This window comes from Scyliorhinus canicula, chromosome 17, assembly GCF_902713615.1.
Source record: "Scyliorhinus canicula chromosome 17, sScyCan1.1, whole genome shotgun sequence".
NCBI classification, from domain to species: domain Eukaryota; kingdom Metazoa; phylum Chordata; class Chondrichthyes; order Carcharhiniformes; family Scyliorhinidae; genus Scyliorhinus; species Scyliorhinus canicula.
Window position 1 is genome coordinate 26,961,036 of NC_052162.1, and position 18,383 is coordinate 26,979,418.

Sequence of the window (18,383 nt, forward strand, 5' to 3'; positions counted from 1 at the left end):
TTTCTTTACTTGTCTCTTTGGGCTTACCCCAACATCCCTTTTGTCAATGAATCTCGCATGGTTTTTCAGCGTCTCACAGACTTTCCATAGAATACCTACAGTGCAGAAGGAGGCCATTTGGCCCACTGAGCCTGCACCGACCATCTGAAAGAGCACTCCATCCAGGTCCATCCTCGCCCTACCTGCGTAACCCCACCTAATCTGCACACCTTTGGACTGTGGGAGGAAACTGGAGCACCCGGAGGAAACCCATTCAGACACGGGGAGTACGGGCAAACTCCCCACAATCCAAAGTCAGAATCAAAGCCGGGTCCCTGGCGCAGTGAGACAGCAGTGCCAACCATTGCCACCGTGCCGTCCTTTCTCTTTTTTTCTTTCTCTGCTCCCCCCTTACACTTCTTCTCATATATTTCTGATTAAAGTCATTGACCTGAAACATGAACGTCTCTCTCCACAGATGCTGCCTAACCTACTGAGCACTTCCACCATTTTCTGCTTTTATTTCAGATTTCCAACATCTACGAATTGGCTGAGATAATGGTAGAGTCATGTTTTCGTAATTAGCATAACAAAGACATAGTTGAGAGGGTTGGATGGAACACCAGAATAGGTTGGTCAGTATATTAGGATTGTGACATATCTATATTGCAATGTGACTGACTGCATGAAATAATCCAAATTAACTCATGGGTTAGTGGGGGACTAAAATATCCATTTGGCTATATGCAGACTAACTTTTAGCAGTCCATGGGACAAGCAAGTGAGCTACGCATTCCATCATTTAAGATTCTACCTGCGAGGGTAATGGGTACTATTTTGTAACTTGGCTTCATTGTAACTTGAGAATACATCAAGGCATTTCCAAATAACTTTAACCCCTGTCTATAATTATCAGGTATAAACAAATGACCTCCCATTGAATCATTGTAAATCAAAATTAATTTTATTGTAGTAAGGTTGTGTTCACATTCTAAAATCCCGACATTCTAAAGTAAATTATATTATAGAAAGTGGAATTTCTATTTTCCCTCAAACTTTTTGAATCACAAATTTTGGAACTTCAACAGCTTATTAAAAACTAAGGGGAAAATGTCAAGTCTTTTTGGGTTTGTTATGATCATTTCAAATCTTTCAGCGGGGAAATGAGAACACAATCCTACGACATAATATTCAATCTTGATTCACAATGATTCAATGGGAAGTCATTTGGCACAGGTACAGGAATACTGGCTTATGAATGGCTCATATTTTCCTCTTGTGTTCAAACATTCCCTAATAAGACATATTACTTTCGCTTTTATCAAACTTTTCCAATTCATAACATTTTCCTAGTGCTGTATTTCAGTTCCTGCAGCTGCTGTCGCTATCAGCGCGCTGCGGTGATCAAAGTCCAGGGGCCTCTGACATCACATTTCAGACATTACTACAAGCCATGGGTGATCACACACTCTCCCATTCAAAGCCAATAATTTATCTCACCTCCAGTGACAGCTGATGTCATATTCAGAAATGACTGTACCGAGGGGGAGGGGGCGACCAGTTGGAGACTTTGAAGTGTTTTACATGTGCATTGCTGCCAAACTTATTAAGCCAAGAATTACCACAGGCTGGAATATGTAATGGATAGCTCTCCATATTCTGGATCTCAAAGAAAGATCAGGCCTCGTTGTTATTTGCATCGACACCCAAGATTGCTGGTCACCTCCCATCCTAAACCAACATTTGCTTCCATGCAGGGCTCCCCGAATAGAAGAATCTTGTCCTCGTTATCTTCCTCAAAAACGTTAACATTTCTCAGTAGCTCAGATTTTCTGCTTTTAGTGCATTTAGTGTGCTGATTCGATACTACGTTTAAAATGACAAATAGAAGCTACATGAACCCAGCGTCTGACTATTACCCACCATAGACTATCTAAGCTGTGACAGCACCTGTGTAAACCATGATCACCTTGTAGTTCGATCTCATGATGATGCTCATTACATTGTATTCATAATATAATCTGACATTGATCTTGTAGTCCCGAAAGATGTGCCTTTTAGGTGAATTGGACATTCTGAATTCTTCCTCAGTCTACCCGAACAGGTGCCGTAAATGTGATGACTAACTTCATTGCAGTGTTACTGTAAGCCTACCTGTGACACTAATAAAGATTATTATTATTATCACTGCCTTACCATCTCCCCTCCTGATTCTGCTTGGTCCATCTCGAGATCTTCTCCTTCATGTGTGAGGATAGACCTATAGGTCATCGCTGAAGTGAAAAGTCTCCGATGATACTTTTCTGACCTGTGTCATAGACAGGTCAAACTCCTGTTTTGTTCCAAAATGCCAAATGACGTCTTTCTTCTAACCACAGGTCCATACTTCAGGCATCGGTTCTCCAATGTTCAGACAATGTGATCGCAGGTGTCAGCCCAGGTTCCTGCTTTTGCATTTTGCAAACTTTCAATCTGATCATTGCAAACTTCCCTTCAATAGGTCAGGTCAAAAGGCCCCTGACTATATCTCATTTCAAGTTGACCAAAAACTTCCCATCATGCATGTAATCAGTCATTTTATCACAAACAAGGGCCTTATCGTCACAGCAGAATGGGTGAGCCATGCAAATAGCCCTCAACTTTGGCGAGACCAGAAGTTCCAGCTGGCGGGCAATGCTAAACCTCGTCCACTGCGGAAAACCCAGCTGCGTGGGGTGGGGGAGTGCTGAGAATTTCCAGTCATTGTGTTGTCCTGAATTAGTCTGCCCACCATCATTAAAGCACCGCCGGGGCAACACAGTGGCTTAGTGGTTAGCATTGTTGCCTACGGCGCTGAGGACCCGGGTTCAAATCCCGGCCCTGGGTCACTGTCTGTGTGGAGTTTGCACATTCTCCCTGTGTCTGCGTGGATTTTGCCTCCACAACCCAAAAGATGTGCAGGGTAGGTGGATTGGCCATGCTAAATTGCCCCTTAATTGGAAAAAATAATTGGGTACGCTAAATTTTTTTTAAAAATTAATGCACCGCCTGTTATAATAGTCTTCGCTTTACATAGAAAACATTTGCAAACTTTGATAAAATAGAATAAATTTACATTACTCCATGTCGGACAGAGAAAAAACCTCCCCACTGCTAATAACTCCGTCAGGGCCGAGCCCCACAAATGATTTTTAATGTTTAGGCCGTGTCCTTCAGCTCTTGCTTTTATATAGTCCATGAAAACCCTTCTAAACATACAAGGCAAGTTATATTAATCAGATCAAAAGTGGACGTTTGATATACATACTGAACTAGAGCAGTTCTTTTATAGTTTCGTTTCACTGCAGCATACATTGTACAATCAATGGTTAAAGGAGAATTCAGGAATCAGGGGCAGGCAATCCTTTTTTAAGTTAATGTCCGTTATTTCATTCTAGATTCTTTCCCCATCTCTATAAAACCGATCTCCAGTTGAAGCATTTTTTGATGATCAGTTTCATTGTTAAATTGAGAAGTTAAGTTAAAGACCCAACGTCCAGAATACAAGATATCGAAATGATTGAACTGAATAGGAAAGGTGATTAAGTAAAACCTGGGGGTAGCTGGTGGGTTTCCAAGCTTGTGATACCCTCTAACTTTCTTATACTGAAGTAACAAATACCGTTCAAACATGAGACCTTGAAATGACACCGTCAGACCTTAGTGTCCAAATACCTACACGTTTGTTATTTTATTAGAGGCATTAAATGAGTTTTTGCCTCTGTTGAAATGGAGACAGGGCTTTCCTAAACATGCCTTGGGCGGGATTCTCCGACCCCCCGCCAAGTCGGTGAATCGGCGGTGGGGGGGGGGGGGGAGGGGGGTGGCGCGAATCCTGGCCCCGCCAGCTGCCGAATTCTCCGGCGCCGGGGATTTGGCGGGGGCAGGAATCGCACCACGTTGATCGGCGGCTGCTGGCAGCGGCCCTCCTGGCGATTCTACGGCCCGCGATGGGCAGAGTGGCCGCCCGTTTTAAGCCGGCCCAGCCGGCATAAATTAGCGTGGGTATTTACCGGCGGGACCTGGCTGCGCGGGCAACCTCCGGGGTCCTCGGGGGGGGGGGGGTGTGCGGGGATCTGGCCCCGGGAGGTGCCCCCACGGTGGCCCGGCCCGCGATCGGGGCCCACCAATCCGCGGGCGGGCCTGTGCTGTGGGGGCACTCTATTCCTCCGCGTCGGCTGCTGTTGTCCTCCCCGTGGCCGGCGCGGAGAAGATCCCCGCTGCCCATGCGCTGGGATGACGCCAGCACACGCTGGCGCTCCCACGCATGCGCCAATGCATGGTGGCCAGCAGAGACCCTTCGGCGCCAGTTGCATGGCGCCAAGCCCCTTCCCCGCCAGCTGGCGGGGCACAAACCACTCCAGCGCCGGCCTAGCCCCTGAAGGTGCAGAGGATTCCGCACCTTTGGGGCGGCCCAACGCCGGAATGGTTCACGCCACTCCTTTGCGCCGGAGTTGCCCGCCCTGCCGGTTCGTGGAGAATCCCACCCCTTATTTCTACACTAAGATCTCACAGCATCAGTTCAAGACCAAATTCTACATCTTGCTACTTCGAAAGGTTTTCTCTCAAGAGCTTTCAAACATTAACCTCGGTGGGTGAAACAACAACTTCAGCTCAAGCTCCCAGCAAAGCATTCTTTTCGTGACAAAACAGCTCGTTGCAAATTTCTAACAAATCCCCAGGTGTCCTGTCAATGGCATTCAGCTTAATTCAGTATTTGGTTACAATTTAACTTGTTAATTGAAATTTACATTGAAAGGGTTTTGAACCGGCTGTTTTTTTTCCCCTGGGGTGGGGGGGAGGGTCGTCGACAGCAAATAGAAATTGGGCATATTCCTTCCCACACCAGTCCCTTTCACCACCCACCGCCCATCAACAACACCACACACCCCCATCCCGACCTCTTCGCCAATACGTTGAATTTTATATCAAACCACATTATTATAGAGTTAGAACATGTTTTGGAATTCAACACAAAAAAAAGGACTCAATTCAGAAACTTGGTGATGAAAGTACCTGGAATCAAATGGGGATTAAACGGGGACAAAATGGTCAAAAATTAGGTAGAATATGCAATGAGTATAAAATTAGAACAATTTATTGCAAATTGAATTTGCCATTGTTTCTTAAATAATTTTTCCTGCTTTATCACTATTCTGTAAATAAAATAATCACTCTCCGATATTTTACCTCCAGAGTCTTTTTCAACAGAAAATACTATTGTTTTTCAATTAGCAAAGCTTTCCATCTACCATTCACACTTGGTGCACATACATATTCACTTTTAGATTATAATATTTTAAATGGTACATGTGCAACACATATGCAATAAATGCTTTTCAGTGGAAGAGTTGGTCGACATACAATTACTACTGTACAAAAGCAGCCAAATGGGCACTAAGGTCTTAAGAGCACTCTCCTAGCCAAAGAGAGATTAATAAGTAACAGTGCACATGCCAATGTATTCTTCTCCACAAGAAACCAATGTTGCTTATCAGTAGGCTCCTTGTTTGCTGCACTTTCCAAGGAGGTGCAGCAATTAGATCTACCTTCTCTTTGTCTTTGCTCAGTTCTGCTATAACAACCACCAAAGGGGAAGGAAATCTCCTTTCACAAAGGTGGCGGCACTATGGCACAGTGGTTAGCTCTGCTGCCACCAGGGACCTAGGTTCAATTCTGACATTGGGTGACTGTGGAGCTTGCACTTTCTCCCATGTCTGTGTGGGTTTCCTCCCACGGTCACAAAGATGTGCAGGTTAGGTGAATTGACCATGCTAAGTTGCCCCTTAGTGTCCAAAGATGTGCTGTTTCGGTAGGATTGCAGGCATAGGACAGGGGAGAGGGCATAGGTAGGGTGCTCTTTTGGAGGATTGGTGCAGACCCGATGGGCTGAATGGCCTCTTTCTGCACTTTAAGAACTCTATGATGACTCTCTATGAAATGTACTCTTTTGCATATGTTCAATGATGTGGTGCCAGTTCTCTGTTCTTCCCCCCTCATGTTTCTCCCTTTTTTTTGTTAAAGGTGTTATGCTGTGTATGGTTCCCCACACCTCAGTATTTGCCCAATACATTCCCCAGTGGTTCATATTTATGTGTGAGTTTAGAGCATGAATGTTAATGGGTTATTTGACCAAACTGTGCACCACAACCAAGCCTGACATTGTTCTCATCCCAACACACAAATTTGTATTATTGTATGTGCGTGATTTAACGGAAAAGTTTCAAAGTGTCATTTTTGGCGTGATTGGCAGGGTGTGTTCGACGGCGGGTTGGCACGATCGCGGCCCGTATTTAATGGCGGAAATCAGTCTCCATGAGCTTAGTGCTATTACAGGCTGTCGCGCAGACTGCTTTTAAGTGCTCCATCAGCACTCAACTCAGTCAACGCACAAGTGGGGCAGTGCACAGACCTGCTCCTCACTTTGGTGATGCTGAACTGGCCAGGCTTCTGGATGCCGGGGAGGTGAGACGGGATATCCTGTTCCCCCGAGGCGGCTGGAGGCCCAGCAACAGGGCCACCAATGCCACCTGGGAGACAGTGGCTGTCAATGCGGGCAGCATGACCAGGAGGACCGCCGTACAATGTCTGAAGACGACCAACGACCTCAATCAAGCTGCAAGGGTAAGTTAGCAACTCTCTCTTGGCATCTTCCCACCTGCCACTCCTCAAATTTCCAACCCCCCCCCAAATCATTGGCTGGCACCTCGCACCCTCCGCACATCCAATCTTCGTGCTTGTTCCTCAGCACTTCCTGGCATCCACCAGCACAACTACATCATGTCTGGTTGCAGTGCCCACACACGCCACCCACTATAGACCCCCCAATCGTGCGGCTCACATCACCCTATCTTTGTCACCGCAGGAGAAGATATTTGATAATAGGTGTGAAAGAGATAAGACGCTGGCACGGTGGTGCAGTGGCACAGTGGTTAGCACTGCTGCCTCACGCCGCTGAGGACCCGGCTTTGATTCCGGCCCCGGGTCACTGTCCATGTGGAGTTTGCATGTCCCCCAATGTCTGCGTGGATCTCACCCCCACAACTCAAAAAGATGCGTAGGGTAGGTGAAGCACGGCCCAGTCACTGAGGAGCATCACTGAGGGTTGGTGCAAACAATGGGGAGGTGCTAGGAGCGGCAGAGCCAGATGACACAGAGGCCTCTGGAGCTCACTCCAGAGATAGTGACCACCCTCACACAACGGTCATCAAAATGTATCTGCTATCCTTGCGGTGATCAGCTAACTCAGTACTGATCATGGAAGTAGGGGATGATACGATACAGAAAGGTTATTCAGCCCACTGTACCTATGCTGAATCATCAATAGTGTTGTCTAATTGTTTTCACTCTGCTGCTCTTTCATCAACAACCCTACATTTCCTTCCTTCAATGATCCAGTCCTCTTTTCAAGAGTTACGATTGAATTTGCTTCTGCACAGTGCATTCTAGGTTGCAAAATATCACTCACATCTCTGCTTCTTTTGCCAATCGTCCTGAAGCTGTTAAATCTCTAGTGACTGACTCTATGGCCATTGAAAACAGTTTCTCCTTGTCCACTTGTATCAAAACCCTACATAATTTTGAATAGCTCCATCAAATTTCATCTTAACCTTCTCTGATAGGAGATCAATCCCAATATCTCCGCTCCCTCCACCTAACTGAATCTTCGCTAGCATTCCTGTAAATTTCTGAACCCTTTCTGAGATTTTGCTGAAGTGGCGCCCAGCATTGAATAAAATATTCCCACTGTGACCTAGCTAGAGCGGTACAGTAACACAATGGCTAGCACTGTTGCTTCACAGAGCCAGGGTCTCAGGTTCGATTCCTGGCTTGCGTTACTGTCTGTGCGGAGTCTGCATGTTCTCTCTGTGTCTGCGTGGGTTTCCTCCGGGTGCTCCGGTTTCCTCCCACAAGTCCTGAAAGATCTGCTGTAGGTGAATTGAACATTCTGAATTCTCCCTCTGTAAACCCGAACAGGCGCCAGAATGTGGCGTCTAGGGGCTTTTCACAGTAACTTCATTGCAGTGTTAATGTAAGCCTACTTGTGACAATAAAGATTATTATTATTAGCCAATGCCTTATAAAAAAAGTTCAGTAAATCTCTTACTTTTGTACTCTATTCCGAAAGCCAAGGATCCCCCAGATGACTTTTTTTTTAACAGCCCACAGCTTGCTCTGTCCCCCTCAATGATTAGTGCACATACACTGAAATTGTCTCACTTCTTGCACTCCTTTTAAAGTTGTACCATTTAGCTTGTATTGCCTCTCCGGACCAAGAATATACGACTTAGGGCTTCACTGTGGAATGCCCTCAGCCACTGGGGATTGGGAAAGTTTCTTTGTCCAGTTTTCAACTGGACCCAGATTGTAGCTTTGCTTAGTCAACTGCACATTTAGACATGTTTGATCATGCGTGCACTTTGTACACTCCAACCAGTGGTCCAGCTGAAAGTGGCCCTAAATGTGAGGAGCGGCTGATTATAGTAGGGCTGGGAGCAGTAGCAGTGGGACTCCCAGCCAACCAGCCTTGTTGATGCTGCTCTAGGATGCCTCATGGCCTCTCATGGACACTCCCAAAAATATACACCCCTGGAGCCCAGAGCCCTGATATTTGAGTGGCTTGAAGCCCGTAGACTGTTCTAGGCTGCCCGCTTTCCAGCTGTAGCCCAGCAATCTGATGCAAATAAGCGTCTTGTCCTCAAAATAGAGCCGGCCTCTCCACAGCCCAGCCCCATCACGGCCCCTGAGGTTTGCATGTTTTATTGTGTGTGCTTAATCTCCTTCTAAGTTATCGATTTGTCCAAGTTAGCACTGTAATCCTACCTTACCTTAAGTAAATCTATTTCATCAAAGAATGCCTGGCAGTCAGTTTATGATGGAGAGCATTCCAATGAATACAAAGCTTAATAGTATGTTTTAAACGTATCATTAATTATTCTTGATTCTCTGACCTTTCAGTTAATCCCTTGCATGTATTCAATTTTACTAAATGTCAAGCCAACAACATAGCTCCACCATTCCATTTTCAAAATGTTGTACATTTGTATAGAGCGGTGAGCATTCTGCACTCGGAGGGAGCTCAGAGTATCATTTGACTTTGGACTGGTACAGAACACCATTATGTCTATTTGCTGTCTGTAATTATTTTTCCAGCATTGATCCACAGTAAATTATCCTACTTCTAACCCCCATTGAAAGTTCCTCTCCGTATACTGCAGGGGGATTAACTTCTTGTTCAGGGTTTCAATATACAGATCGATAGAAAAATGCGAATGAAACATTAATGTTGCAGGGCGATTTTGAGCCCATGTGAGTCATCGCGTAAACAGTGATGTGGGCCCAAAATATCGCGTGGGTAAGAAAATGGGAATCGTGCCGGTGAGATTCTCGTTTTCCGATTTTCCACCCTTCTTGCTGGTGACATAATGAGGTTCCTGCGCACAAAGGGCGGGAGCTTCATTTCATGAAATGTAAATATAGTTAAAGTTAAAGGGCAATATGTTCCCCCCTTTCTGGAGGTGGATATTTCTGGGCAGTGCTCAAGTGCTGCCCCCGGTATCCTGGCAGTGCCAACTTGACAGTGCCAGTGGCAGTCCTTCTCGGGAGCCCCATTGGGGTGGGTTCACCTCAATGCTTGGGGAGGTTTCCCTGATGCTTGTGGGGGGGGGGGGGGGGGGGGGGGGTTGGGCACCCCTACTCTTGTGTATACATGGGGCTGTGCCCTGATGCTTGTGAGGGGATCTGTGCCATTTAGCATTCTGCATTGTATACCTGTGTGCACCAGAAGGTTGTGCCACCCACTCACCTCCATAGGAACTCAGTACTCACCCTGGCAGAGCGAAGGAGGTCAATGAAGCACTGGAGCCATGTGTGTCGAACCATGTCCGCTAACCTGGGCAACCGCACCTCAGTCCATGCTCTCTACGTCTGATGAGGCGGCCTCCTTTTACCGTTTGCAGTATTAAGATATCCTGCCGGGCAGCTCACTGCCTCCAGAAGAGCCCATAGGTGGCAGATAACCCATGAGCATTGCCTTCCCATCGGCACGGGCAGTAGCTCCTGGGGGCCACACTTGTAGCATGGTCTTCTTCCGCTTACTGTCTGACAGCTCCCTGAGGCTCCCAGCCACCTCCTGCCAACCTTCAGAGAGATCACTGAGAACTTTAAAATCTCTCCCTTCCCCCGAAATCCCATTGGAACTGGCGCCTGATGTGTTAGGCAGGTTGGTTCGATGTGGACTGCCCTCGATGCAGGGAAGTTAGAAACAGACGTCTAACACTGGAGAAGATCCAACACTGTTTTATTCAACTATAGAACTGCTATACATATTCAGCTGTGGGTCGACACTATACTGATCTGACTGGTGACCTTGTAGTAGCCTGACCAGACTTACTAGCTACCGCATGGTGTTTGTGCTTGCTAGCTCGTGGACTCTGACTGTCTCAGTGGCTGGGTCCCGAGAGAATGGGAAACCTAGTGCCCTCTGGCTTTATAGTGGTAGTGTCCTGTCTGGTGATTGGCTGTACTGTGTTGTATGCTTACTGGTCATCCTATGTGTTAATCACTGCCTGTCTGCATCTCATTATATACATGTGTGGATATTATGACAGTGCCTGCCCGCCTCCTGTGCTCAATGGCAATGCTGAGCCAGTCTCAGTGCACATTTCATGCTGTTAATTGGCCATCCAGCATGAAATTGGGGCCTGGAGTTGATTGCGGGCGGATATCGCATCTACGTCTGGGCGTGCCGATCATGCACACAGTTGATGTGTGAAAATGTTATAAACAAACTTTCATTTGAATGCAGAATTCAGCACATTAGCAACAAAGAAATAGTTTTACAGTAAACAGTTACAATATCTTAACTTGCTTTCTGAAACCTGCCTCTACGTTCCAATTAAGAAAACCCGTGTATTTCAAATGGCACGGGCTTGATTCTCTGCAACCCCGCACCAAAATCGCATTTGGCGGGGGGGGGGGGGGGGGGGGCTAAATCCGATTTCATGCCGCAATTGGGCCCGGCGCCGGTCCAGCGATTCTCCAGGCCCCGGAAATCGGCTTGTTCATGTTGTACACCTCGCGGTTAGGAGGCCATTGCCAGATCCTCCAACGATCTTCCGCTCCCAACCGGCCGAGATCCCGACGGCGTGGAACTAACATGCTATAGCCGGTCGGGGCTCTCGCATGGTGGCTGTGGACACAGCCTCGCGGTCGCCCTGGTGGGGGGGCAGAGGGTTCGGGCACCAGAGTGGGGGGCCTTATGGGCGGCTGGGGGAGAGACCGGGCCAGATGGATCTTTGGGCATGCGGCCAATCAGGTGGTCCTACATCTTGCAGGTGCCTTCATGATCCTAGGCCGCCATGGCGCTCGGCGCGGCTGCTGGAGGCCGCCGCCATGCACATGCGCGGACTCTAAACCAGACATGCGGGGGCCCGTATCCACAGCCAAAGCTGCTAGCCCCCTGAAGGCAAGTGAATCAGCTTGTATTACTTTGAGGAAACTCGGGAGTGCAACGCCAGCATTTTTACGTCGGCGTGGGGACATAGCCCCATTTTGGGAGAATCCAGACCCACTTATTTATAAAGTTAACAACCAGGTTTTACTTACTTATCTTGGTGCAGATACCTTGGAGAGAGAAACCTTTTTTAGGACCAAGCTGAAAACCTTTCACTTAGATTAGAGTCCAGGAAACAACTTTTTTTTCCAGACAGACCAGTCCCTCCCATTAGCTACACCAGCTATACTCACCGAACAGAGCATTCTTTTGTCTCATATTACAAGATGTGCCTTGGTTTCTTTAGCCAGGCTCAAACTGTTATAACGTTATACCAGCTCTCTATCTGCAAACAGGTAAAATGGCATTTAATATCTATTAGCAAAACAAGTCCTCTGCAAAATCATTGATTATCTCACGCTGGCAGATACACTGAGCGCGATTTATTAGGGAAAAAACAGAGCCCAATTTCGGGGGTATTTAGCGGGGTGATTCTCATTGCCTGTAGCCGACATGTTTAAGTAAAGCTAACTGCTCACTTAAATATGCAAATCTGTATCCTGCCCAGTGAGACGTCTCATGAGATCACGTGCAGCATCCTGAGCATCGTAAGTCTCATGAGAGGCCCCTCACGGGATTTAACGGCCTTGTCGCATCCCGGTTCAGGCATGTTTAGGCTGTTTGATCAGTCCCACTGTCTGTAAGCATTCTTTTTTAAAAATACTTTTTATTCTCCTTTTTCACATTTTCTCCCACATTTACACCCACCAACAACAAACAATAATCAGTAACAAATATGTCAATCCCCATATCAATAACAACGATCCCATCCTCCCACCAAACCCCAAACATTAGCCTACAAAGGGCAGCACGGTGGCCTAGTGGTTAGCACAGCTGCCTCACAGCGCCGAGGTCCCAGGTTCGATCCCGGCTCTGGGTCACTGTCCGTGTGGAGTTTGCACATTCTCCCCGTGTCTGCGTGGGTTTCGCCCCAACAACCCAAAAATGTGCAGAGTAGGTGGATTGGCCACGCTAAATTGCCCCTTAATTGGAAAAAATAATTGGGTACTAAATTTATTTTAAAAAAACATCAGCCCACATGTTGACACAAATGACAAAAAGGAATCAGGAATCACCCATAGTCACCATCAACTCACACAGCCCCCCTCCCTAACCCCCCCGCCCCCTCCCCCCCCCCCCACTAATGTTTGATGTTATCCAGTTCTTGAAAGTGCATGATGAATAATGCCCATGAATTGTAGAACCCCTCCATCCTTCCCTTCAGTTCAACCTTCTCAAGAGTCAAGAATTCCAACAGGTCCCCCCGCCACGCCAGGGCACGGGGTGGAGAGACTGCTCTCCATCCCTCCATCCCAGCAGGATCCACCTTTGGGCGATCAACGAGGCGAAGGCTACAACATCTGCCTCCGCACCCGTTTCCAACCCCGGCTGGTCCATCACCCCAAATATGGCCTCCCGAGGACCTGGGTCCAGTTTCATATGCACCACTTTAGAAATTACCCTAAAAACCTCCTTCCAGTAATCCTCTACTTTGGACAGGACAAAAACATATGAACATTATTAGCACCCCTTAGCACCCCCCCCCCCCCCTCCCCCGGCAACGTTCACACGCATCTGCTACTCCTTCAACGAATCGGCTCCTCCTCACCCTCGTTAGGTGTGCTCTATATACCACCTTCAGCTGTATCAGCCCCAACCTTGCACACGAGGTGGAGGCATTCACTCTCCGGAGCACCTCACACCAGAACCCCTCCTCCATATCCTCTCCCAACTCTTCCTCCCACTTTGCTTTGATCCCTTCCAGTGGGTCTGTAAGCATTCTAATCTATGTTTTGATAATGTGACTGCAAAAATACAAACTATAAAATATGACAATTTCTTCCATTCATCAGTAGTTAGCGTGCAAATAAATGTTTTGAACAAAAGACCATTGCCTCCAGCAAGATTTATCCCAGGGTAGGAAGCCAATGAATCCTGAGGTAAGCCTACAAAAACAGATTCCATATGGTTGAATAGTCTAACAACATTCACTGACGTGGATCAGAGTACTTGAAGGAGACGTGTAAAATATAACCCTCACGGAAGTCACAACATAAGAACTATCAGATTCTCGTGACATCCAGAGTACGAACCTCTGAAGTGAACAGCTCACTAGTATAAAAACGCTAGGGTGGCATGGTGGCGCAGTGGTTAGCACTGCTGCCTACAGTGCTGAGGACCTGGGTTCAATCCTGGCCCCGGGTCACTGTCCATTTGGAGTTTGCACATTCTCCCCGTGTCTGCGTGGGTTTCACCCCCACAACCCAAAGATGTACAGGGTCGGTGGATTGGCCTTTAAAAACCAAACCCCCACCTGGAGACCCTTTGGGGGTGGAGATTCTTGTATAGCACAAATAAACCTTACTTTTGTTTTCCACCTGCCCGGTCCAGGCGGATTCTACACTGGCGATGAGAATAAAGTGGAGCTGTTGTCAGCGCCAGCCTAGAGAGGCCTCTCAACCATCACTGAAATGCTGCATATTGGTAAGCTCGAACCATTTCAAGCAGGTATCAATGACTGGGGGGCAGTATGTGGGCTGTCACCCCTACCCCCGCAGGGACACAGGCCGCCGCCACTGGGGCCCAGAGCACCACTAAACGTTCTTCCCTGACTGCGAGGATCTGGAGTACGAACCTGGTGTACCTGACCTGTCCCGAATGCTTTATGGCCGAAAGTGGATGTAGAGTTGAACCGTCTCGAAGGTTTGAAGATAATACAACGCATCCAGTTCCCCGATCGGGCAGCGCTAGTTGTGCCAGTGATGAAGCCCAACGGTTCCATCCGCCTCTGTGGGGACTAAAAGATGACAGTTAACCGCATCTCCTACGACCCCATCCCTTGGATTGAGGACATGTATGCCAAGCTCAGCATTTTTGAAATTGGACATGAGCCATGCATGCCTCCAGCTGCCTTTGGCCCCAAACTCCAGGTGATTCGTGCCCATCAACACACACTGCGGGCTGTACGAGCATAACCAGCTGCCCTTCAGAGTTTCTTCCACTTGTACCATCTTCCATCGGGTGATGGAGAACATCCAGCAAGGTCTCCCGAGAATAGTGGTGTACCTCGACAATGGTCTGATCCCCGAGTTGTCTGATCAGGGGCATTTGGACAGACTGGCCGAGGTCTTCTCCGTTTTGAAGAGTCTGGGATCCGCCTCCACATGGATAAATGTGTTTTCAATGCAGCCAGGGTCACCTACCTGGGTTCTCATGTGGATCCCCATGGGTTGCATCCATAGCAAAAACGATACAAGTCATCCGTCAGGCCCCGGTACCCAATGGCCTGAAGGAACTACGCTCAGTTTTGGGCCTTGTAAATTACCGTGGCAAGTTTATTCCATACCTCGTCACGATATTGGCCCCCCTCCACCATCTATTAAAAAAGGTTAACGGTGGGAGTGGCCCCAGACCCAAGGGGCAGCCTCCACGCCGGTTAAGAAGCTGTGCTCCTCCCATCTACTGACCCACTTTAACCCCAACAAACTACTTTTGTTGATGTATGATGCTTCTCCCTATGGGGTTGGGGCCGCCGTCTCCTATCGAATGGGCGATGGGTCGAAATGCCCCATTGCTTTTGCATCTTGGACATTGGCGGACACCGAGAGGAACTCTGGACAGATCAAGAAAAAGGCTGTAGAATTTGGGGTGAGAAAATTCCACCAGTATGTCTACAGACATTCATTCACTATCTTCACTGATCACAAACCACTGTTGGTGTTATTTAAGGAAGTCCAGGCAATTCCCCCCATTGCCTCAGCCAGGATCCAACAATGGGTGCTACTATTAGCCGTGTACAAGTATGTTTTGGAACACCAGTCCAGGTCCAAAATTCCACACGCTAATGCGTTGAGCCACCTCCCTCGCCCCACCAAGCCGCCTGCACCACCGTCAGCCAGCAAGGTCATTGCCTCCCTCCATTTTATGGATTCCCTGCCAGTGACAGCACCCCACATCCGTGTCTGAACTCAGACAGACCTGAAGTTGTCCCAGGTGCGACACATCACCCAGTTTGGGGCCAAAAACCACGCTTTGCCAGGGGACCTGAAGGCATCCACCAACAAGATATCTGAATTGAGTGGGCAGCACGGTGGTGCAGTGGTTAGCACTGCTGCCTCACAGCGTCGAGGTCTCAGGTATGATCCTGGCTCTGGGTCACTGTCCGTGTGGAGTTTGCACATTCTCCCCGTGTTTGCGTAGATTTTGCCCCCACAACCCAAAGATGTGCAGGGTCAGTGGATTGGCCACACTAAATTGCCCCTTAATTGGAAAAAATGAATTGAGTACACAAAATTAAAAAAAGATACCTGAATTGAGACTCGAGGACGTATCATTCTGTGGGGAACGTACGTCATGGTTCCCGAGCGCAGATGCTGGTCGCTCCTTCAGGACCTCCACAATGGACCCGGGAGTGTCAAAGGTGAATATGTTAGCCTGCTGCTACATATGGTGACCAGGCATTGATCCCTTAACAAGGGGAAGGCTCACTCATGTAAATAACACGATCTGGGTGATGTCGGGGAGGGAGACCTCATCGGGGAGTAGAGATTCTTGAATGGCGTAAATAAGCCTAACCTTTGTTTTCTGCCTGCTTGGTCCATGCGGCTACTTTGACCGATTCTACAATAACACTGGCCCGGCCAAAATTGAACTATTACTACCTGCACGTGCTAACTAATAAATGTGTGCTGCAGGTATGAGGGCTGCTTACTTGGAAATGACTGCCTGCACACTGTTGGAAAAACCATCCATCAGAAAGGACCACCTATGGTCTTGGACATTCCCAATGGAGATTTTAATCAACACATTTTACTGTATATCTGTTAACTGGAGGTTATAATGATAAATAGCCTGGTTGTTTTTGACAGTCTTTTTATTCCGGTTTCTCAGTGGCACCTCAATCCTATGTGGGATTCAAGCAACTCAAACTTCGAGCTTCAGTCCAAGTCTGAATTATTAACCTTTAATCTGCCTCATTATTCCTACCAATGTTTCTTTTCAGCTATTTTTGGTATCTGTTGCAAATTTAGAGCTTGAGCAGCAAAGCAAGAAAGACAAAACTGTTTCTTTACTGCTCCCTTAGTTTCATGAATTCCCATAACCTGCCAAGATTTTGCAAATAATAATCAGGAACATTTACAAAATCCTGAATGTTTTTCAAAAAATTAATTTTGCTAACAATTCCTAGTTTTCGCTTTTTTGAGTTCTAAGCTTTGAGAATGACGTTTCCCGAAAGTTTTGCTGGCTTGGATTCAAGCTGGATAATAATGGACTTACTGTGTGTTTTTCTTAAGAGTTATGGAAATTCTAGAACAATAACAGAAGGACAACTCCTCAGTGACCTGACTTGCACTGAAATACCAGTCTCACTTCTTAGCTCAGCTGCTATTTGAGGAATTAATAACAGTCGGCGATGTTAACACCACAGTCAAAATAAACAAAATGTTATAATGTGCACTGTACCCCAAGATCCCTTCTCCCTACCTCCCCAGCTGGGAAAAATATCACTTCAGTACAATTGCCACCTCTTTGTAAACGTGTTCATATTCCCATCTTTTAAGTTTTAGTTTTTTTTTTAGCCTTTCTAACTGAGAGGGTGGCTGAATTTTACATTTCCCCACTGACGAGTTTGCAGGTGGGAAGGGCGTTGGGTAGGAAGGTGAGGGGGTAGCCCTCCTTCAACTGCCTCCTTTCCGCATTGGGCACCACCCACACAGAAAACACGCTGTGACCACCCATGGGTGCTTCCTCCCGCCTGCCTCCCCAGCAAGACCTCCAACCCTTTTTGCTGCCCCTTCCCCTCACCATGTCTCCATGGGCGCTCACCTCCACCCTGTGCTGTGAGACCACCCACATTTCCCTGGTCGTGAACTCCAGGATTTTGAATCTGGCCTGTAGTCCCTGTCATGATATGCAGACATGCAGATAATGATATACAGACAGGCACAGGCAGGCGGCTAATTAACACAGAGAACAGGACATGACCAATGAGCAGGCAGGACACTCAGGGGTGATATCTCACTATAAAAGGCACGAGGCACTCACACTCCGCCTCTTTCCACTGATGAACATCTACAGAGTGAGTCAGGGTGTATGTACAGTATCACACCTCCAGCACGTGGCTAAGAGCTAGTCTGGTTCAGTCAGACAGAGTAACCACACTTAGGTTAGCAGAGAGTCAAACTCACTGTGCTAGCTGTGCTACTGGTTCAATAAATTAGATTGAACTAACTTCAAGGTCTGGAGTATCTTTTGGTTAAAGCATCCAGTTGCAGCCTGTGTTATCCCAGAGTACATAACACATCAGTCCCAGTCCTGGTCACTATGTGACTGGTACTTCTGGGATTACTGAGCTGCTGGCCAATCAGATTGACTGGCAGCTCTCTGAGATGGAACTTCTTACTGAGGGAGGGGCAGAGGTTCCATCTCCAGCCAATTAATGCCTCGAGGGGAGACGTTCCTCATGACTCTTTGGATGGCGGGGCAAGAAATCCTGCCATTGAAAAATCCCACCCAAGCTGGTTTCCCATATCATGTTCCCATCATATTCCACCAAAACCTATTTCCCTGGACCTCAATCTCTGGGTTTGTGAACTGATCATTCTGAGGCAGCAAGGTGGGTCTGGCGTGATTTGCCACCTGGGCTTCCGCACAGATGTGGAACGCGCTGTGAGAAATCAGGTGAGCCTTGTGGTGAATGTGTAACCACTATAAATTCACACTGTACATTACTGTGTCCCTGTGGGCTCCATCTGTGAACCCTTTGCGCGGCTCTGCCCACAGGGGGAGATGAGGAGCATGTACAGGGCTCCGCCCTTGGCTCCGCCCCCAG